Consider the following 24,041-nt stretch of genomic DNA (forward strand, 5'->3'; position numbering starts at 1 on the left):
CAGCTATTCAGGAGGCTGAGGCAGGAGAATCGCTTAACCCGGGAGGCAGAGGTTGCAGTGAGCCGAGATTATGTCACTGCACTCCAGCCTAGTGACAGAGCGAGACTCTGTCTCAAAGTAATAATAATAAGAAGAAGAAGTAACTTCGTGAAACGGGTCCCTAAGAGTGAAGGCCATCCTGAGGTCCCCAAAGACAAGCTTTGTTCCCATTGCCTAGCTAACTGCCCACAGAGCAAATGTTTAATAAAAACTCAGTGAAGAAATTGATGATTTCCCTTTCACACAAATTCACAGCTTCAACAGATGAGCAACCTGATTTTGAATAAGAAAATTCTCCTTCATTCTGAAAAAAAAACAAAAACAAAAACAAAAAAAGTGGCTGAACTAGAAATCATGTCTTTTTTGGGCTGCTGCAACAAATTGCCATGGACTGGGTGGCTTTTAAACAACAGAAATGCATTTCCCACAGTTCTGGAGGCTGGGAAGCACAAGATCAAGGCACCCACAGATTGGGTGTCTGGCAAGTGCTTGCTTTCTGATTCATAGAGAGATCTCTTCTCATGGTACCCTCACATGGCAGATGGGGTGAGGGATCTCTCAGGCCTCTTTTATAAGAACACTAATCCCATCCATTAGGTCTCTGTGCTCATAACCCAAGCCCTCCAAAAGGCCCCACTTCCACATGCCATTACATTAGGAATTAGATTTCAATATATGAATTTCAGAGGGACACATTCAGTCTATAGCAGATAGGAATCAAATTAAAGGACAGAACTGCAGCCTCTGTTTCATCTGGGTGTATGTAATAAAACAGATCCCCAGAAAGACAAAGCTCCTTGCACCATCCATATCCCAGTATTGTTGTGAATTTCTGCCTTCTCCAGAAATGGAAACACCCTGACAGTCCTTTGGTTATCTTAGCAAACATGAAAATGAAATATTCAAGAAGGAACATGAGATATCACATATTTCCATCCCTCATACTCTTCACCACCACTCCCCAAAAAATAGCTAGCTCAGGATGGATTGTAAGCAGATACTCTTGCATTAAATGCCCATAAGTCTCTTGCCATAGGTTATGGGATTGGGATGAGCATTCCCCAGACACTTGCTACTTCACCTCTCATACCCTACATCCAATCCACAATCTTCTATCCAGCAAAAGGGAAAGCAAAGACTAACTTAGTGAAATGAGTCCCTAAATTAAAGACTACCCCAAGGCCCGTGAAGACAAGCTGTGTTCCCATTGCCTAGCTAACTGCCCATATAGAACATACGTTCTATAGCCCTATAAGATCTCCCACCCAGCACACCTCAGGTCTGCCAATACCTCCCCTTCTCCACTCCTGCTGGTGGAGACCAAGCCTCCTTTCTCTCTCGCCTGGAGCATAGCAACAACCTCTGAACTGGTCTCCTTCCTTGCTCTCTTGTTTCCCCCTATACTAGATTCCCTATAAGGAAGCAGCATCATCTTTAAGAAAACAAAAATACAAAAAAACCTAATACTTTGTCACAGATTATTTCCATTTTTTCTTACTGCTTTCTTCACCCGGCTATAGGTACAGCGTGAGCCACATGCTGCAGATGCAAGGATGAATTAGAAATGTGACTTGCTCACATCAATCCCATATGTTACTCCTTATTCTAACACAACTCCTGCTGCTTTCTCTCCTCTTCTTCCTCTTCCCCCTTTTTATTCTCCCCTTTCTCCTTTTTCTACCCTCCCTCTTTTTATCCTTCATTTACTTTTGTCCATTGTATTGTCCAATCACAATGTAAGTCCTACAAGTGCCCAAACCATGCCCTGCCACCTTTCATCATGCCAGACATGAATACAGAGAGTATATTCGCTCAGGGCCACTTTGTGGATAAAAAAGGTTGAGAAAATCCTGGGATATTTAAATGGGGACATGAGGCAGAAAATAAGAAGATCTGGTTTAGCCAAGAAAATCCAGGGATGGTGAGACACAATACACTCAAGGGTTCAGTCAGTGCTGACTGGTTAATAGATTCTCATGTTATTATGCTGCTTCGTATTTTGAACTTGCGTGCATTAATATGTCTTTGCTATTGGGTCATAATTTTTTTTTGAGATGGAGTCTCACTCTATGGGCCAGTCTGGAGTGCAGTGGGACAATCTTGGCTCACTGCAGCCTACATCTCTTGGGTTCAAGTGATTCTCCTGCCTCAGCCTCCTGAGTAGCTGGGATTGCAGGCATGCGCCACCATGCCCGGGTAATTTTTGTATTTTTAGTAGAGACGGGGTTTCACCATGTTGGCCAGGCTGGTCTTAAACCCCTGACCTCAGGTGATCCACCCACCTCGGCCTCCCAAAGTGCTAGGATTATAAGCATGAGCCACTGGGTCATAAGTTTCTTGATGAGCAAAAGTGGTCTTACCTATCATGATCCCTGACACTTACCATTGGCACAAAGTTGTTGCTCAATAAATATTTGTTAAATGAGTAAATAAAAATGGCAGCTGATCCAGTAGACTGTAGGGTACCAGATATGGCGAAGGTGTGATGATGCAGATGACATAAATAGCAGCCAGGACTGTACTGGCTGTTTCTCCTGCATTGCCTTATTTCTTCAGAAGGGGCTAGCAAAGCATTTATGACAGCTGAGTAACCTCATGTTCTGGGCAACGAGAAAATGTGCCGAAGACTATACCGCCCAGAAGGGGTAGAATAGGGATTTAGTCCCAGGCCATTATGATCCTAGATTCTGTGCTCTTTTCATTTAACCAGGAAGGCTTGGTCTGTCACTCTATAGAATGGCAGTGCTTGATCAGGTGCCTTGCAGGTGGGGAGATAAAAAACAGCTCTGGCCATCAGGAGTGTTTGGTCCTTCTAACGAGCAACAGCATCTATTTAGCCTTTGCCTCCTGTCCACTCAGACATCCCAGTGATTTCAATGGAATTGGCTTCAGCCCTACACTGCCAAATTGCAGAAGGATTCAGATGATTGGAGGAGGAGACGGAAAAAGTGAGACCCGTTTTCCGAACCTCCTTCTTTATGCTACGGAATTCAAAAATATTATCAGTTATATTTTTTATTTTTATCACTTCCTTAAGAAGAGGCTGCATGCCATTTCTGTTTCTCTCCCAGTTGCTAGAAACTATAAATGAACCTCAAGCCATATCTGTGTATTCTTGAGACAATGAAGATGTCTTAAACCTGGGCTCCAAGTGACTTGAATGGCCACTTTCATTCTAAAGCCATCGCCCACTCTTTCACTAGGCTTTGTGGTCTTTAGAGTCATTGATCAATTACTTCAATAAGGATTTATTGAGTCCCAGACTGTGTGCCAGGCATCCTCTTAATCACCAGGTGTAGCAGTGTTCCTGCCTCCATCCAGCTTACTTTCTAGAGAGAAGGGAGAAAGTAAACAAAGTAACAAATAAATAAAGGAGACAGTTTTAGAGAGTAATAGTTGATTTGAACACAAAAAAACAGGGTCATGTGATAGAAGGTGACTTGGGTAGGACATTTTTTACACTCTGTAAAAGGAAAGATTCCTCAATATATCATTGATGAGATTTTGTTGTTTTATAGTATTCTTTGGCCACTCATCTGTCCAGCATCTTATTAGCCATAACACTGTCATCATTGTTTGGAACTATTTCTTATGGAAAGAATAAAAGCATTTACCTCACAGCTAGCACGTTCACAGATTTGAAAGAAGTTTCATTAAAAGCACCATTGCTTTCCAAAAAAAAAAGGAAAGACTCCTCTTAGATGGGGACACTGGAACTGAGATCTGATTAATGGGATGGGATGGAGCATTTTGGAAAGGCGAACGGGGTGAGGAGTGAAAAGCCTCCAGCAGTTGTTGAATCCCTGCCACCAACAGCCTCGGATGTGGCCTCCAGCCTCAGATCCACTCATTCATGACAGGTTTTTTTGTTTTTTTTTGTTTTTTTTTGAGACAGTCTCTCACTCTATCCCCTAGGCTGGAGTGCAGTGGTGCAATCTCAGGTCACTGCAACCTCCACCTCTCAGGTTCAGGTGATTTTCATACCTCAGCCTCCCAAATAGCTGGGATTACAGGTGCCTACCACCATGCCTAGCTAATTTGTGTATTCTTAGTAGGGATAGGGTTTCGCTGTGTTGGCCAGGCTGGTCTGGAACTCCTGACCTCAGTGATCTGCCCACCTCGGCCTCCCAAAGTGCTGGGATTACAGGTGTGAGCCACTGTACCCAGCCGGGGAGGGATTTTTTTTTTTTCTTTGGCAAATGTCCCACTCCTGTTGCCCAGGCTGGAGTGCAGTGGTGTGATCACAGCTCACTGCAGCCTCTACCTCCCAGGCTCTGGTGATCCTCCCACCTCAGCCTCCCAGGTAGCTGAGACTACAGGTACATACCACTATGCCCAGCTAATTTTTGTACTTTTTGTAAAGACAGGGTTTTACCATGTTGCCTCGGCTGGTGTCAAATTCCTGGGCTCAGGCAATCTGCCTGCCTCAGCCTCACAAAGTGCTAGGATTCAAAAAAAAAAAAAAAAAAGGCCGGGCGCAGTGGCTCATGCTTGTAATCCCAGCAATTTGGGAGGCCAAGGCGGGCGGATCACGAGGTCAGGAGATCGAGACCACGGTGAAACCTCATCTGTACTAAAAATACAAAAAATTAGCCAGGCATGGTGGCGGGCGCCTGTAGTCCCAGCTACTCGGAGAGGCTGAGGCAGGAGAATGGCATGAACCTGGGAGGCGGAGCTTGCAGTGAGCCGAGATCGCGCCACTGCACTCCAGCCTGGGCGACAGAGCGAGACTCCGTATAAAAAAAAAACAAAGAAACAAAAAAACAAAGTGCTAGGATTGCAGGCATGAGCCACCATGCCTGGCCTTTACTGGGACTTCCTACACATCCTCACAAGACCCAAATGAGGTGCCTAACATATAAATATGATCGTTAGACTCATGGACAAACCCTGCTGCACCCCTCATCCCCTTTGGATAAAGTCCGAGTGCTCACTGCAGACCTTCATGGGCTGGCTTGCACCTACCTCTCCGGTGTCGCCTGACTGCATGTCTGCTTGGACCTATGTGAATGAAGGAGAAGACAATGGGGGGAGGCGCTGTGCTGGGGAAGGCGGGGCTACCTGCACTCCCCTGCTCCCTGAGACATGGTGAGCGAGCTCCCCATGAGTCAAATGGACACCACAGGAGGAGGTGAGGCTTGAGTTACCTGGCTGGTGCCCAGCAGAGAGAACCGCACAAATAGGAGACTCCAGCTGTAAGACGCTGTGAAAGATGCTGCAGGCGCAGGGGAGGAAGGGGCATGGGGGAGTTCCCACCAGATGCGACCTCCCAAGTTGGGAGAGGTGAGGCGCTCCATGAGAGAGGCACCACGTGGATGCCCGAAACACAATGAAGCTTTCGTGGCAAAGGTGGCCAGAGGAGCTACTACCACAACCATCAAAGCAGAGGCCACTGCCCCTCTCCTTTCCCTTTATCCTTACCCCAACCCTCCAGAGAAAGAGAGAGGAACAGAGAAAAGGCCCCAGCCAGGTCCCTCGGGACAACAGCTTAGCATTGGCTCTGATGGGAGGGCAGAGAACTTCACTGTGATATAGGCCTGCACTTTTATACTAGAACTGACCGGTCAGGCATGGTGGCTCATGCCTGTAATCCCAGCACTTTGGAAGGCCGAGGCGGGCGGATCATGAGGTCAGGAGATCGAGACCATCCTGCCTAACATGGCGAAACCCCGTCTCTATTAAAAAATACAAAAACAAAAAAAATTAGCGAGGTGTGGTGGTGGACGCCTGTAGTCCCAGCTACTTGGGAGGCTGAGGCAGGAGAATGGCATGAACCTGGGAGGCAGAGGTTGCAGTGAGCTGAGATCGCACCACTGTACTTAGCCTGGGCGACAGAGCAAGACTCCGTTTCAAAAAAAACAAAATTTATATATATATATATATACACTAGAACTGACTGGGCTGGTCTCTGTTATGCCTGAAAGTGGACAGGAAGTTGTGGGATGGGGTCAAGGCTTGTGAAGGCACAGGACAGGAGGCTTTCGCCAAACGTGGTTGGTCTCAGGGATCATGGAAACATGAAACGTTTTCATGATCGTCCACCCCTGGTTGTTCAAGGGTGGTTACTTTAGCCCTAATACCACTAATCACCCGTGGATCAGACTGGCAGGCCTAACACGTGAATAAGAAAAATGTTCTCTCCCTATCGTGAATTGTCTCAAGGTCTGTAGCCGTCCTCATATGAACGGATTTATCCAGGAATTAACCTATGAATTATTGAGCATCAACCCCACAGCAAATATGGAGCAGGGACATGTGTCTACTCAGTCACATGGGGTCCCCACCATAGCCTGAGGTTCTGAGTTAGTGTCCCTTTCACAGACTGAAACCCTGAGGCCAGGACATTGCTCCAGGTCATGTGGCTATTAAATGAAAGAGGCTGGATTCACATTCTGGGCCACCCAACCCCAGGATCACCAGCAGCTTCCTGAAGGAAACAGAAATAACCATGGAAAGGGACAGTTCAGGGCAGACTGGGGGGCCTTCAATGTTGTGGTTTGAGTTTTACGCTTGGGGTAACATGTAGCAAACATGCTCATACATTTTAAATCATATGTTGCATCCCATAAAGGTCTAATGGGCTTTAAGTGGAGCTGGAGAGAAGAGCGGGCACCTCAACCTGTTGTGCAGAACACCTGGCGCGCCGCTTGGCTCCTGACACCAGTGATTGTTTTCTACCTGGGCCCACAATTGCTTTTGTCTTCCAAGACTCCCTCCTTCAGAGAGCACAGCCAGTCTTTTGCTTTCAGTAAAAACCTCTCTCCTACTATCAGTTGATGGAGTTCACGGAAGTATACCCTGCTTTTTCAGCTAGGAGGTGGCAGGGGACCAGAATGAGCTGGCTTGGGCCCCACATCCCCTTGGATGCTGGAATTTGACAAGAGCCAAGCATCCCCAGGCCCTCTGCTAGGGTTTCTGGGTAAAGAGGCGCATGACTGCTGGAGCTGCTGAGTTCGGGGGGCCGACGGCCATGTGCCAGTGTGTGAAGGATCCTGATGCACACTGGATGCCGAGAACAAGATAAGATGCATCCCTGGAGATGCATGCACCCAGATCTGTCCAAAGTCCAGAGGTACCCAGAGCTACTGTGTTGCACGAGACAAATATTTCCCTATCCCCGCTTTTTAAGCTTAAGCTACTTTGAGCTGGAGTTCTTCCACTTCAAAACCACAGAGAAGCACTTGTTGCTCTTAGCAGGGCCCAGCAGACACCGCCACCTCATTGCGGAGCTCACATGGGGAGTCCCTGCTTCTTAAACTGCTTTCTGGGCTCTATGTCTTGTTTTCTCTTCCTCTCCTTTCATCTTTGATTGACAACTTAGTTTAGATATGCTTTTCCAGAATTACCCCATTCAACTTCTCTCTCCAACGGCCAACTTCCAAAAGCCATCCAGAGGCCCCACACACACACCCTTACCACCCGCCCCCCCACAACCCCTGCAGCCTGCCTGGGTCTATGGGGTTGAAGAGGCGGCACAGACAGGAGGATGCACACAGGAGGACAGGACAGCCCTTCTCAGCCTCCCTTCAGCCTGCCTCACCCATCAGTACAAGCAAACCTGAACCACTCTTTATTGTTTGATTCATTTCTTCAAACGTGGTAGAGCTGTAATAACCCCATTTTTATTTCTTTCACGTTTTCAGTATTGAATTCTTCCCAATTTTTTTCTCTCCCCCTGCCAGCCCCCCACTGAGTACACTATCTCAGTTCATTTCACAAGAAATTGTCTCAGATTACAGAGTCTTGAGGACACAGAAAGATATTTCTGTTTAATTTATTTTGAGCAGCGTCTGGTCTGGTGAAGCAATATATATAAATAGTGCTCCAGCATCCACACTGATTTTGGAGGTGCCATCCCAGCAGGCTCCCCTTTTCCTGGGAGAGAATAATGAGAAGCCACATGCAGCACCTCCCCTTTGAGATGTGAGACGGCACAGCGGGAGGGCCACGGGCCATGAGGCCCCACAGACTTGAGCCTGGCTTCTGTCTCCACCACTCTCCAGCCATGTGGCCTCAGCTGGTATCTCTCTAAGCCTCGGTTGCCTCATCTGTAAAAAGGGGGTACTAATCTACATCATCAGTTGCTGAGTCCCCAGTCAATAGCAGCATTAAAAATATATATCAATAGATGGATGGATGGATGGATGGATGGATGGATGGATGGATGGATGGATGGATAGACAGACAGCTAGATTAGATACATGACAAACTATAAGCACTTGATAAAAGAAAGCTGACATTACCAAAGAATCTTTTTCAGTGCTTCCTTCACACTGACAATACTTTTTGCACCACCATATAAATTCCACTCAGAAAACTATCAGAGGGAGGCCGGGCACGGTGGCTCAAGCCTGTAATCCCAGCACTTTGGGAGGCCGAGGCGGGCGGATCATGAGGTCAGGAGATCGAGACCATGGTGAAACCCCGTCTCTACTAAAAATACAAAAAATAAAAATTAGCCGGGCGCGGTGACGGGCGCCTGTAGTCCCAGCTACTCAGAAGGCTGAGGCAGGAGAATGGCGTGAACCCGGGCGGTGGAGCTTGCAGTGAGCTGAGATCGCGCCACTGTGCTCCAGCCTGGGCGACAGAGTGAGACTCCGTCTCAAAAAAAAAAAAGAAAAAGAAAACTATCAGAGGGAGTGATCTACCCCAACACCCTCCATTAGCCCATGCTCGAATCCCCTCTAGATACCCCTTATACACTCATTTAAACTTGGATATCTCCGGGGACCAGAAACTCACTACTTTGCAGCAGCCATGTGGCCTCAGCTAGTATCTGAGATGCGGTAAGCGCATCTCAGAATTCTAAAGTGTTGGAACTTCCGAGATGCTGGCTGTCTTAGCTGAAGGAAAGGCCAGTGGCTGAGCTCAGACTGGGCCCTAGGTCCCCTTTCCCAGTTGAGAGCTCTGTTTCATACCAGGAAACCTCAGGCAACCAGGCTGTTTAGAGCTCCTACTTTAATAGACCCTGCAGTCCCTAAGCCAAGCTCCCATTTCTGCCCCTGGGGGACACACTCCACACAACCTGAGGAGTTTCCATTCTGAGAGTGAGACCCCTCCGTCTGTGCCAGATTATAAATTCCCCTTTACTATACTGTGAACTTGCAAACGACCTCACTCACCCTAAACATCCACGTTATTGGACAAGACAGTTTTGTTCATGTTCTCTCCCAGCTTAAAGCCTCCTCTTGGCCCCTCAAGGCCTTTCTCAACCTGATCCCTCCCCTCACATTTCACCTCATGAACCTTATTCTTCAACCTCAAAGACTCCTCTCCCTTCCTCGAACACCTGCATTTTCTTTTCCTAACCCCTGACATTGTCTGTCTCGTTACCTCAGAGAGAATTTATTTTTCTTGCCAGGCAGAGCCCTATTCATCCTTCAAAACCCGGTTTATGTGCCTTCTCCTCAGTGAAGACTTCCCTGATTTCCCAGGCAGGGAGTTTGTTCCACTATATTCCTTAGGGGTTCCCATAGACTCATGGATTTTAGCACTCTACAAGTAATATTAAAAATTACCTACATATTGGTCTGTCTTCTCAACTGAGCTGCTTAAACTTAAACATTATGTCTCTAGTCTCTCTTCCTCTGTGCCTGGAACAATGAAGGGCACAGAGCAGTATCATGTATCAGTGTAACAGAGAGAAACAAATAAATGAGTTGAAGTGTCTAAACTGGGTGTTCAATGGCATATTTAACTTAGTAAGAGGGAGCTCTTTCTTGTATTTTTTAACTGAAACTTTTACTTTCTGAGAAGATAGAAAACATGTGGATTGACACAAGACTGACTTTCTTTTTCTTTTTTTTTTTTTTTGAGACAGAGTCTGGCTCTGTCACCCAGGCTGGAGTGCAATGGTGTGATCTCAGCTCACTGTAACCTCCACCTCCCAGATTCAAGCAATTCTCTTGCCTTAGCCTCCCAAGTAGCTGGGATTACAGGCACCCACCACCATACCCAGCTAATTTTTGTATTTTTAGTAGAGACAGGGTTTTGCCATGTTGGCCAGGCTGGTCTCGAACTCCTGACCTCAAGTGATCCTTCGGCTTCGGCCTCCCAAAGTGCCAGGACTACAGGCGTGAGCCACCGCACCCGGGCAAGACTGACTTTCTTTGACTAATCACCAACGACATTTCTTTTCTTCCAAGAAATGGCCTAGCTGCTACCAGGACCCTGCTACTCTGTGGATAAGAGCACACAGAGGTGAGGTGTGTACCAGGAAGGGGCCAGGAATGGAGGCTTTGTGGGATGGTCTCCTCCCAGGGAATTGACTCACAAATGTGCCCAACACAGAGGGACCAAAAGATACTTCTCCACCATCACAGTGTGGGGTTCTCCAGCTCATTTCCTAGGGGAGGCTGTGGTTTTGGCTCCACTGTGGTGGGGCTTCAGGACCAAAGCTGAAGAGGAGCTTCCAGGAGTACTCGCCTACAAGGGGAGCTTGTGGGAGGGAGCTCTGCTCAGTACCCTCGCGCTGTGCAGTGTCTAGCAAATTCAGGCTTTTAAATAGTGTAAGCATTTATTGGTGAGAGAATTCAGCAGGAAGGGTACAAGAAAAGCCTCTTGAACGGTTCTATCTGAGCAAAGGACTACTGCAATCCCACCTTCTTTCCCCTTGATCTGAAAAACCATCCAGGAATGGCTGATCAAATTTGTCGATGCAAATTAATCCACTAACTCACTCATTCATACATTCATCCTATCATGTATTTACTTTCTCATTCATTCTTTCATTAATCTGCCCACTTGCCCATTGTCTTAGCCCACTGTCTTAAGACAGAAGCACAGCTGGGTGCGGTGGCTCATGCCTGTAATCCCAGCACTTTGGGAGGCCGAGGCAGGCAGATCACGAAGTCAGGAGATTGAGACCACAGTGAAACCCCGTCTCTACTAAAAAAAAAAAAAAATTAGCCAGGCATGGTTGTGGGCACCTGTAGTCCCAGCTACTCGGGAGGCTGAGTCAGGAGAATGGTGTGAACCCGGGAGGCGGAGCTTGCAGTGAGCCAAGATCGTACCACTACACTCCAGCCTGGGTGATAGAGCCAGACTCCGTCTCAACAAAAAAAAGACAGAAGCACTGAAAATGATTCTCTTTTAATAATACAGACTGGGCAATTTATTAAAAGAAGAGATGCATTTGCCTCACAGCTCTACAGGCTGGGAAATCCCAGTGCATGGCACAGGCATCCAGCAAGGGTAACCCCACAGCAGAAGGCAGAAGCATGCATGTAAAACAGAGAGAGGACCCAGAGGCCAAATTCGTCTTATAACAACCCACTCTCCAAGAACTAACCTGTTCCTACAACAGCAATAGTAGACCTTCCATGAGGGGTCTGCCCTCATGACCCAATCACCTCTTATTAGGCCACATCTCCCAACACTGCTGCAATGGGTATGAAGTTCCCAACACATTAACTTTGGGGAGACATACTCAAATCGTAACACCTGTCCATCCACGCAGACATTTCTTTCTGCTCTCCCTCCCTCCCCACTCCCCCACCCAAAGGCCCATTCATGCCACAAACAATGGGGACCACAGCACCACTTCCCACTGGGTCCACAGCAAGCATTAAACCAGGCAAAATAAAATACGACAGTTCAACCTTTCAATCATTTATGCAGTACCTCCTAAGAGCCAGACACTGTGCTAGAAGCCCATGTTTTTAAATATGTGTTGGCTATTGTTCCCACACTGTTCAAATGCTGGATTTTGATTGATATAGATGTTTGGCTATACATCGATTGTGAAAGAATATTAGCCAGAATGTTACTATTGGTTAAGTTGGGGGATTAGAACTCAGGAGAGTTGCAGATACGGTTGCACTTGTAAAAATATGCTTTTGTTACTTTTTAAATTTAAAACATTCTAACAAGGAATAGCAAAGAAAAAATTGCCCAAATAGTACATCTGCTTTCTCATATGAATTATGTACATTTATCTTATTCACTTATGGCAGTCTATAATTTTTGTTAAGAGCATAGGCTTTGTACCAAGACATGGGTTTAAATCCCAGTTCTGCCATTTACTATCTAAGGGACCAAATGTTCCTAAGCCTCAATGTGTCCATCTGTAAAGGGGGTAACAGCATAGTTAATTCACAGGAGGAAAGGATCTATGTGATTATATCTCACATACCGCCTGGCACCAATTGGCACTCAATCTCACATGGGGTCAGGGGGCATATTATTTTTGCTTTTACAGAGCTCAGAATCTATCATGGGAAAAAAGATCTAATTTATTCTAAGTACCCCCAAAAAGGTGGAATAAGATCAGACAGATGGCAGTGGCAGAGAGAGCGCTTTCATTTAAATAAGAGGAAGAATTTTAAACCAGATATCCAACAATGCACTGGAGGTTGCCTTAGGAGGTAGCAATCCCTCTGCCCCTGGAGGTGGGCAAGAAGAAGGTGGGCAAGAACCTGGGAGAAAGGTAATAGAATCCAGTCAACAGATGAGGAAACTGGACAAGCTGCCTGTGATAGACGTCCTGCAGCCTGCAGATGCAAAGGGCCTATCATAGTCATAATTATTTGGCAAAACTACATGTGATCACCCTTAATGCATAATCACAATGAAGTTTGTGGCTGCTTTATTTGTACTTGTGTTTTATTTTGTTTCACTATAGTAATAGCACTTAACATGAGATCTACTCTCCTAATAGAGTTAAGTTTATAACACAATGTTGCTACATATTGGCACCATGTTATAGAGCAGACCTCCAGAACTTATTCGTGTTGCATAAGTGAAGTTTTATACTCAATTTTTTAAATGAGATTTTGTTTAATTTTTCCTTATTTATTCTTGTGGCTGACATGCCTTTTTTTTTTTTTTTTTTTTTTTTGTCTTTATAGCATCAGGAGCAGACTGTGCCCCTGACAACTCAGCCACGGGGCAGGCGAGGCCAGCTCCAATTGGCCTGGACCTGCCAGTGTGCAGTTAAAGGAAAAGCTTGTCCTTAAGATACAGTTCCACCAAGAGATGGTATCGATTCTGATTTTTAAAAAAAATTTTACTGTAAGCCAAGCTTAAAAAAAATTGAAGATACCCATCAGAACACAGCCAGGGTTAACTAGCAGTGAGCTTCCAGTAACTGGGACTGTACAAGTTAAGGCAAGTGGACGGCAGGAGGGAGGTAGCACGGCTGAGTTTGTCCCAGGAGGCCTCTGAGTTGCTTCCAGCAGGGCATCTTCGCGACCACAATGGGCTGGCAGGGCCACCCTCAAACACTCTCTGGGTATCTGCCAGGACTTCCCTTTGCTTGTGCCAGGATGTTAGCCCTGCTTTCAGCCTCTCTCGAGTGGTCCTAATAACCAATGAGTCCTGAGAACCATCAAAATGCCAATGCCTTCTGACCTAGAAATCCTATTCCTTAAGAATAATCTGAGATATATCATTGCCAAATGGGGGAAATCTTGTCACAAACAAAAATGCTCAGTGCAGCAGCAGGCAGGGACTGGGTCACCTATCATGGTCCATCCGCTTGCAGGAATGTGAAGAAGCAACACAAAAGGAAACTCAGTAACACCACAAAGCAAGGGGCTGACTTTACTCAATAAGAAAGCTGAGGAATCGTCATGCCATATGATTCATTCATTCAATTATTCATTCAGGTAGCCATGTATTTACTCACACATTGATTCAACAAACCTCATGCTGGCCTCAGGCAAAGTGCAAAGAGATGTCGGTCTGGCCACCTGGCCTTGGGCTGGTTTTCTCGGACACCAATTCTTCCCCTCAACACACACACATCCACACAGACACATATATGCACACACACATACACATGTACACACAGAACCACAAGGGCACAGACAAATGCTGGATCCTAGGTGGGAAGAGTGAAAGGTCAATCCCTCTGTGTCCTGGTGCCTCATGAGATCTATGTTTGAGACTCAGTTCTGTCTCAAAATGCAGATCTGACAAGTCATTCCCACTTTCCAGAACTCTCTCTGCTCCCTGGTCTGTGAAATGGGATAATGGCACTTTTCCCATCTTACTAGGGCATGGTCTTCCTCGATTTTGCAGTTATCTTTATCTGGTAACCTGATAAATATGTCTTGAATTCTTGAATAGGGGATTGGCTAAAAGAAAAAATCCTCAGGGAACTTTCCTACCCTAAAACATTCCTGTGGGCCTTTCTCATTTTCTGGTTTTCTTTGGAAGGCCTGCATCATTCCCACAATGTGTAAAAAGGCCTTAGTTGAAACAAAAATGGGCTTTGAATCTTGCTCCTCTTTATTCCCTCTGCCTATCCCCAGGTAAATCGTTCAAACTCTGATCTTTCATTTCCTTGTTTCTAAAACTGACATATGAATGACACACAAGTAGTCCATGGTCCTGGCCCATAGTAACCACACCACCTGTGTTGACCTCTATCAAAAACATCGTAAGCACCTTCGAAGGAAGAGAGAGATGCAGGAGGAAACTAGCAGACTAGTAAGGCTGGAAGGGAAGTGCTTGGTAATCGCAGTATCTCAAGCTAGGAAGGACCTTAAAAGCTTACCTAGCTCAAGCATTCCAGGTTTAGATCAGCCTTACAACAGCCATCCCATCTGTTTAAATGCCTCCTATAGTGGGGGACTCACTCCCTAATGAATCAATCCCTCCTGTCTTTGGAAAGGTCTTCCAGCTGAACTGGAATCCAACATCCAGTGAAGCTCCTCCACTCATCCTTTTAGCTGGACCCTTCGGGGACCAAGACAGCAGACCAGCTGCCTCTTCTACAGGGCAGCCCTCCAAACGGCTGGGGCCGCTGTCTTCTCTGCACTAGAAGACCTTCCTATGGTGGTATCCTTCCACATAAGCTATGACTTCTATTCCCAGGAAAGCCTGATTTGTCTCCTCTAAATGCACTTCCACTTATCTGTGACCCTCTTACAATGAAATCAGAAAGAGATAACCCTGATCTTCTAACTCAGAGCAAGCAAGCTCCCAGGTCTTCAGAGGCCCTGCAGGTCACACAGATAACAGTGGATGACCAGAGGGCACATGTCTTGTCTAAAGTGGATGGCTAATCCTCATCCCAGCCATGGACAGCCTTGCAGGGATTCAAGCCAAAAGACAAGCCAGAGACTAAGATTTGTAACATGAAATCTCCTGATCATTTTATGTTGGCGATAACTGAAACTACACACAAAGCCTTAAAACTGTCTGTGGACTGCATCTGTCTAAGGGTCATTTACTTAATCATTTTGTAGGTATAAAACCTTTTGTGAATCTGATGAAAGTTTGACCAAACCACAGAAAAACCAGACACAAACTTCTGCTCCAAACGTTTTAAAGGATGCATGGATCCCTGGGAGCCACTCCTGGACCCCAGGAAAGAAAATCCTCATAGGATGCAACATCTTGTCTAATAAGACAGGCCCAACAATATCAAAGTGACTATTTCCCACAGTTGCGCAGTGCCTCAGTAGCACAGCGACAAGGAAATCTAGAACGAGGTGGGGGTGCTTCCTGCTGAAGCTCCCCAGGTTTGTGAAACAGAAGCAAACTAAGATATACTGCATGCTCACCACGTACCAGATGCCTCTTGTATTATCCTATCTCTTCCATCAGCTCCATTGGCAAAAGAGAAAATTGAGGCTCACTGAGGATAGCTGCTTGACCCAGGGCAGCCAGAGAGAGCAACAGAGTTAGCACTGGAAGACAAGACAAGCAGCAAAGCTCACACCCTTCAACTGCAACTTGCATGCAGCTGGGCAGCGTACCCCACGCCGCAGGCCTCTAACAAAAATGAAACCCTGCAATTCCAAATTTTCCTGGAAACTCTGAACTCAACCAGGAGGAGTCTGAAGTTGTGGCCTTCAGCTTTCCATGATTTGCCTGGTAGAAATAATCAATGAGAGACAGATTAGGAGTGAGAAAGACCCATGTAGACATAGAAGTGTCGGCATGGGCCCAGGCGCGGTGGCTCATGCTTGTAATCCCAGCACTTTGGGAGGCCAAGGTGGGCGGATCACCTGAGGTCAGGAGTTCGAGACCAGCCTGACCAACATGGAGAAACCCCATCTCTACTAAAAATTCAAAATTAGCTGGGTATGGTGGCTCATGCCTGTAATCCTAGCCACTCAGGAGGCTGAGTCAGGAAGAGAATCGCTTGAACCCGGGAGGCAGAGGTCACAGTGAGCCGAGATTGCACCTCACACCATTGCACTCCAGCCTGGGAAACAAGAGGGAAACTCCGTCTCAAAAAAAAAAAAAAAAAAAAAAAAAGTGTCAGGATGGGGCTCTGGAAGATGACAAGTCGTGGAATGAAGTTCTGAGGAGGGGGACCCAGCACACAGCTCTGGGACAGGCAGGCAGGCAGTGCTTCCTTCTGCAGATGCTTGATAAGCATGTCCACCTGTCATCCCTGAGTCTTGCCTTGAGTGGGGACAAGTGAGGACTCACTTTCCAATAACACAACTAATTCAAATTGTGCTCGATAAAGTGGCACATGAAACTCTAGTCTGCTACAGAACATGATACGCAAGGGTTGGGGGAAGAACAAAAACACCTCTCTGACCTAGAGAAGGCTCGGAGAGGGGGGATAAAATGCTTAAATAGAAACGAGATCTAAATTTAGATCAAGAAAGCTAAGTTCCTTGACAGTAAATGTAAAACCAAAGGAAGACTATTCTTTCCCCACCCCCTGCTCCATTTCCCCCGCATGTTTTTCTCCTTTTACTGCAAACTTCTTACTTGAAAGTTTAAAGAGCCGGTACATCTCATCTACTTTAAAGTATTATAGGAACCTGAAAACAAGCTCTCGCATTTGACTCTCGGCTGCCATCGCTGAGCTCCTGGCTGCTCAACTACAATCAAACAGGTGTGTTCTCACGGATTTGCCTGTTTTACTCTGAAGTTAAGTCAAAGCACAGACACATCTGCTTCCAACTATAATCACTCCCTAAAGAGCGAAGTGTGCTCAGGCTTCAAAAGGAAACGCGTCTGTATTTGGAGAGAACATCTCCCCAGCCCGTATCCACCCCGCCGCCTCTCGTCCCTCACTGTCATCTGGGAAGATGGGCGTCAACTGAAGTCTGTGAGCTTCAGCACTGCAGCAAAGAAGAGAACCTGGGTCTTACCTGGCAGGGAGGCACTCAGGGGATGCCAGCGGAGGTCCAGTCCTGGGCCCAGGCCCACTGGAAGCAGCAGCTGGGAGAAGACACCAGCCCCAGGAAGCCTCCTCCTGGGGGTCACCTGTCAGCCACTCGCCCACTCTCCCCCAACAATCCCACAAACTCAGACTCTAAACAAGACTTACAGTAAGTGTGGAGGCTTTCCCCAGGCCAGGGGGCCAGAGAGAGAACCAGCTTGAAAACAAGTAACTAAATACATACAGTTAGAAGGAAAGGCTTGGAAGTTACAGAATGAGATAGAAAGTGTGTGAGAAACAGAAGAATAGGGAAAGCGGGGAAGACACTTCCTTGGGGAGAAATGCCGCAGCCTCGACCAGCCCCGCCAAGAACAAAGCTGTCTGGAGCCTCCCCAGGGGCAAACTGGCCTCAGCGCTGGGATTCCCCGGCTAAGAGCTCGGGGCTGGGGAGGAGCTGGGGCTGGGGCGGGCCTAGGAGCTCGGGGCGGGAGCGGGCGGGGGCCAAGCCGCGAAGGAGGAGGAAAATCAGGGGGCTGGGAGCGGGGAGGGGCCGGAGGTGCAGGGGCGGACCCCAGAGAAAGAGAGGCCGACGAGGCCCCGGACAGTGGCGAGGGGCTGCGGGGAAAGGTGGGCAGGGACCTCGGGAGGGCTGTGGGGGACTGGACAGCCTTAGGGTCCAGGCAGTAACGAGGCTGCCCTGGGAAGCCCAAAAGAGGGGCTGACAACTTTCTGTCCAATTATAGACTTCACTGATAACTCTGCTCCCTTTTCCAGCGGGTCTGAAATAGACCACCGACTAGTGCCGCAGCTGCCCAAAACTTTGGGAAGTTTGGCGCCACCACGGGGCCTGGGGAGGGGGCGCGCTTGGCTCTTTGTCGAGATCTGAGAGGCCCCCTCCTGTCTGAGCAGGTGAGAGCAGGTAACCCGCACCCCTCTGTGCCAGGGGCTCCACGTACAGGCAGCCCTGTTCACTGGCTGTGACTTCAGCTCTGAGGACAGGGGCATCGCGTCCTTATTTTGGGGATGAGGACAGTGAAGCCTCGGAGAGAGCCTTAATCGCCTGCCAGCGTCCCCAGCAGAGCAGGGATGTGGGCCCACGTTGGCCTGACGAGGACACTCGCCTGGCTAATGGGCTTCCCAGCCCCGAAAGGCAGACCACGAACAGGTGCAGGCCTGGGGCACCCTTCTACTTTTTCTTTCTGAGCACTGTTCCTAAAAATGGGCCAGGCAGGAGTATTTTGAACTAGATGAGAACATGGCTTAATCTGTGTGACCTCCCCCACCCCCAACTCCCAATCTGTCTCCTGGACTCTGGGGTGTCTTTATTTGGTTGCCTGCTGGGTAGCAACGATTTCATAAACAGGCAGTATCGGGCTCCTCTGTGACCCAGGGAGCTCTCAAAAATCCAGCTGCTTCCTCCCTCTCCAGTCTTGTTTTCCAGCCACTCTTGTGCAAATTCATTTCACATGTGTTGACTGAACCCCACCACCCCCACCATGTCAGGTGCCCATCGAGTAGAGGAGAGGGCTGGCCCTATCACGAGAAAGGTGAGGGGCTGAGATGAGTGCCCTGCTTGTCAGTTACCAGGAGGGTGGGACGCAGAGAAGAGAGCGATTGCACCTGCGAGAGCCCAGCGCGTGCGCCTCTGGGCATACTAGCGTCAGAGGCATTGAGCCAGAGCAACTCCATCTTGAATAGGGGCTACGTAAAATGAGGCTGAGACCTACTGGGCTGCATTTCCAGCAGGTTTGGCGTTCTTGTCACAGAATGAGATAGGAGGTAGGTACAAGACACAGGCCACAAAGACCCCACTGATAAAACAGAATGCAGTAAAGAGGCTGGCCAAAACCCACCAAAACCAAGATGGTAACCTCTGGTAATTCTCACTGCTCATTATATGCTAATTATAATGCATTACCATGCTAATAAACACTCCCACCAGTGCAATGACAGGTTACAAATGTCATGACAACGTCCAGACGCTACCCTATGTGGTCTAAAAGTTTCCCTCAGTTCTGGGAAATCCCTTCCCCTTTCCCAGAAAACTCACTAATAATCCACCCCTTGTTTAGCAAGTAATCAAGAAAGAACTATAAGTATATCTGATCAAGCAGCCCGTGCCATTGCCTTGCCTGGAATAGCCATCCTTTTGTTTCTTTACTTCCCTAATAAATTTGCTTTCACTTTATGAATTTGCCTTGAATTTTTCTCCTGGAGTCTGGATTGGGATCCTTTTCCGGTAACACTAGTGGGAACACAGACAGAAAAGAGGGATGAGACCACCACATTAAATTACAATAAGTTGTAATAAGTGCTATGAAGAAAAAAAAGATGAGTCAGAGAACAAAGTGAGGTGTGCAAAGCCTGTATTTGGGGCTAAGGAGAGGTGTACTGAGCAGTTGGAGGACTGAAGAATGGGCGAAGCCACCATGCTGAGCAGGAGGCCCTGGATTCAGGGCTGGAAGGGGAATTGGGAGCTCACCAGGCAGAGGGAAAGACTTGAGCCCATGGGGAGTCGAGTCCCCTGTGCCCTGGGACCTGTGGAGGGCCATGGCCAGGGACAAGGCTGGGTGGGGAGCAGGGCATAGATGAGGGGGCTGGCGAGGCCTGCCAAGGGGACAGACTTGGTCCTGAGGACCAGGAGTCACAGAAGTGCCTTAGAGGGGCAGGAGCATGGCCAGGGTGGGGCCTTGCAGATCCTGCTGCCAGCGGCACAGTTGGGAGGTGGTAGGGGAGGTGAGCTGGGAGGCTACTCAGTTCAATAAGTTCTGGAACATCAGAGACAGAACTAGCATCATCTCCAGGTTCAAGGTAGAGCCTCACCAGCCCATACTTGTTGACGCAGGTAAAATGAGGTCTCTATAGAAAAGGGAGATCAGAAGGGAAATTAAATTTCCAGCCATGCGTGACCCCAAGGGCTTTTTTTCCCCGCTTATTTTAACATTTGTTAAGAACTTACTAATGTCAGACATTGGGACTGCAAAGCTGGATAGAATATAATCCAGACCCTAAAGGAAACAAAAGTCTGGAAGGACAGAATCAGCTTTTAAAACCAAGGAAATAGACATCAGCCACTGTTCCAGCAACTGGACTGCAGGCATCCTACCATGGGTAATGGAATCTCAAGGGCTCTGAGCTCCCAACTGCCCAGTTAAAAAAAAAAAAATCCCTCTGCAGAAGTCCCCTCTACAGTTTTTCTGGGACTCCTTGGTAGGCTAGAAGGTGGTGGTAGGGACTTGGCTGTGAAGCCCAGGTGGATCCCCACAGGGCCTCTTCACAACTGAGCTGCTCTTTTGGACCCAAGCTACCTTCATTGGCCAAAGTTACAAGACCTGGGAATCTGCCAGCTGCTCTCAAATCGCGTATCTCCGTGAGAGCTTCACCTCTGGTTTCACAGTGAGAAGAAGAAAGTTGTCCCTGTGTGACTCCCAGGTGGGGACCCACAGTGAGCAGTCTTGGGCCTTGTTTTCATTTTCTGTTGCTACTGTAAAAAATTAACCCAAACTCTGTGCTTGAAACAACATAAATATATTATCTTGCAGTTCTGGAGGTCAGAAGCCCAAAATGAATCCTACAGGGTTAAGATCAAGGTGTTGGCAGGGCTGAGTTCCTCCTGGAGGATACAAGAGAGAATTTGTTCCTTGACCCTCTTCCAGCTTCTAGAATTTGCTTTTTTTCTTTTCTTTTCTTTTCAGATGGAGTCTCGCTCTGTCGCTGAGGCTGGAGTGTAATGGTGTGATCTCGGCTCACTGCAGTCTCCACCTCCCAGGTTCAAGTGATTCTCCTGCCTCAGCCTCCTAAGTAGCTGGGATTACAGGCACCTGCCACCACTCCCAGCTAATTTTTGTATTTTTAGTACAGGCAAGGTTTCACCATGTTGGCCGGGCTGGCCTTGAACTCCTGACCTCAGGTGATCTGCCCACCTCGGCCTCCCAAAGTGCTGAGATTACAGGCATGAGCCATCATGCCCAGCCCAGCTTCTAGAATTTGCTGATTTTCCCTTCCTTGTGGCCCCTCCCTACATCACTCTGACTTCTTGCTTCTGTTGCCAGAGCTCCCACCACTGCAGTCAAATCTCCATATCCCTCCTTCCTATAAAAACCCTGGTGATGAGACTGGGCTCACCAGATGACCCCAGAGCATACCGCATCTCAAGATCATTCATTGTCACCTGCAAAGTTCCTTTCACCTTGTAAAGGAGCACGAATATTTACAGGATTTTGAACCTGAGCATCTTTAAAGGCTAGAGTTCAGTTTACCATAGACCCCAAAGCATTGCAGCCTAGTGCCAGCTCTTTCGGTTCCCACACGGGCCGCTTTATCCCTGGATGCAGGGCACCATAGCAATGGCTGGAGAGGAGCAGGCTCCATGTGGTCATTTAACATGTGCCAGGCACAGGGGATATGACAACAAGAGGAACTAACGGGAACTTGATGGGGCTTGTGTACCACCCATGGGGGTGATAGTGATTATACAAACCACTGTGTCATGGACATCCAGGTAGTTACAAGGAACAGGGATAAACAGAGATGCCTTGGGTTGCTCCTGTTTTAGACAAGGTGGGGGCAGAGTCTGGGAAGACCTCTTAGTGGAGGTGTCCTTTCAATAGCGACGTAAATGAAATGAAGGCGGAGGACATGGGGAGGACTGAGTGTGCCAGGGTGGAACAGCCAGGGCAAAGTCTTCACTGAGAAAATGAGCTTGGCACATTTGAGGGGCAGCCACAATAGGGTCCCCAAAACAGCTTCTCCCTTCTGATGGCCCTTGTGATCTAGCACAGGTCCTGGCTCTGGGAACAGAATTTGCTCTCCACCACGAGCCCCTACACTGCCACTATCCATGGCCCAACACACTCTGCTCCCTGCAGCTCCCAGCCTGAGCTGGGACTGCCTCTATCTGAACCACCCACCACGGTGGACAGGGCTAGATTTTCCCCACCACACACCCCACTCCAGGCAACCCCTCAATACACAGCCTTCCCATCTGCTGCTGCCGGGACACAGGGATAAATGCCTCCACTGGCTGGAGAAGCACAGGTGAGCCTGTGTAGACAGGTGGGCTCCTCCCCACGCCACAGCACCTGCCTTCACCCTTGAGTGTGCAAGCTTTAGGGAGGTGGCAGGACTGAGGGCGCATACACAGCACTGGCTCCCAAACCCTTCTCTCTGCTGCTTCCCAAAACCAGATCTCTTCATGAACACGGATCCACAGCTCTGAAGACATGATGCTCTGCCACAAAGAAAGGCATTAAGAGGCATTCACTTTGTTCTTCCATCTCTGCAACCAGCAACCACGAGGCTGGCCACGGATTCTGGAAAGACAATTCCTAAAATCACTCTGCCTCACTTCCTTCCCCTTCTGGACTGTTTCTTTGCCAGGATGACACATTTCTAAGATGTATTCAACAGGAACAGAAAATCTGCATATATATCATTACACACACAAATATGTGGATATGCATTTAACAGAGAGTAAGAAAATGTCCCCATATGACTTAATTCTTTTTTCATTTCTATCACTCATTCTATCGCTGTGATAATTAATGTCACAGGTAAATAGCAGAATCACTTTCAGGTAATTGCCAGTCATGATTTATATTTCTCTGTGGAAATAGAAACCTGTCTGTATCTATCATGAGTCACCTCTCCAGGGTCTCCCAAGGCCGCAGTCAAATGTTGGCCCAGCTAAGTCTCCTTCTGAAGTCTCTGGGGAAGAATCCATTGCCAAACTTCCTTAGGTTGTTGGAAGACCTCATCCAGTTCCTTGCCACTGAGGAACCAAGGATCCTGTTTTCCTGCTACTTGTCAGCCGGGAGCTGCTCTCAGCTTCCAGAAGTCACCCCGCTGCTGCAGCAGCCCCAAGGATAGCTGACTGCTGACAGTGTCCTCATCCAGGCCACTGGAGGCTGCTGTCTTTTCTTTTTCTTTTCTTTTATTATTATTTTTTATTTATTATTTATTTTTTGAGACAGAGTCTTGCTCTGTCACCCAGGCTGGAGTGCGATGGTGTGATCGTGGCTCACTGCAACCTCCACCTCCCGGGTTCCAGCGATTCTCCTGCCTCAGCCTCCTGAGTAGCTGGGGCTACAAGCACATGCCACCACACCTGGATAATTTTTGTATTTTTTAGTAGAGATGGGGTTTCACCATATTGGCCAGGCTGGTCTCGAGCTTCTGACCTCATGATCCACCCGCCTCAACTTCCCAAAGTGCTGGGATTACAGGCGTGAGCCACCACGCCCGGCTTCTCTTTTCTTTTTCTGCCTCATACCACCAGCCAGAGAAAGTCGTCAGCTTTCTGGGACACATGTGATTAGATTTTGCCTACACAGATAATCCCCCTATATTAAGGCCACTTGTGCCACAGAGCGTAACACAATCACAGGGTGGAATCTCTTTACCTTCTAAAATTCTGGTGGTTGGGACAGGGTATTCCCTGAGGGCCTGCCGACCCTTTTAAAAAATTCTCACTTATTGAACTTTTATGTTCTTCTTTTTCTTTCTTTCTTTATTTATTTTTGAGATAGAGTTTCTCTCTTATTGCCCAGTCTGGAGTGCAATGGCGTGATCTCGGCTCACTGCAACCTCCGCCTCCCCGATTCAAGCGATTCTCCTGCCTCAGCCCCCCAAGTAGCTGGGATTACAGACATGCGACACCATGCCTGGCTAATTTTGTATTTTTTAGTAGAGACGGGGTTTCTCCATGTTGTTCAGCCTGGTCTCGAACTCCTGAGCTCAGGTGACCCACCCACCTCAGTCTTCCAAAGTGCTGGGATTACAGGCATGAGCCACCACGCCAGGCCTCTTCCTTTAAACAAACAAACAAACAAACAAAAAGAAAAAACAAAAACAAAAAACTGTGTTTTGTGCCTTTTAATTTGACTTTAATCTCTATGAAGACAGTAAATACATCATCTTGTTCACT

At 47.7% G+C, this 24,041-nt stretch overlaps 1 protein-coding gene across 4 annotated transcripts in view; it reads right to left on the reverse strand.

Moving 5' to 3' along the window:
- The window catches only part of COL22A1 (collagen type XXII alpha 1 chain), a 327,237-nt gene extending 309,713 nt beyond the window's left edge, over positions 1-17,524 (reverse strand). For all 4 annotated transcript variants that reach the window (XM_063643570.1, XM_063643569.1, XM_055287347.2 and 1 more), the window contains exon 1: positions 17,106-17,524. The gene's annotated coding sequence lies outside the window, so the exon portion shown is untranslated. The remainder of the gene's footprint in view (positions 1-17,105) is intronic.
- Between the last annotated feature and the right edge of the window lie 6,517 nt (positions 17,525-24,041).

Source organism: Symphalangus syndactylus, chromosome 7 (assembly GCF_028878055.3).
Source record: "Symphalangus syndactylus isolate Jambi chromosome 7, NHGRI_mSymSyn1-v2.1_pri, whole genome shotgun sequence".
Classification (NCBI taxonomy): Eukaryota; Metazoa; Chordata; class Mammalia; order Primates; family Hylobatidae; genus Symphalangus; species Symphalangus syndactylus.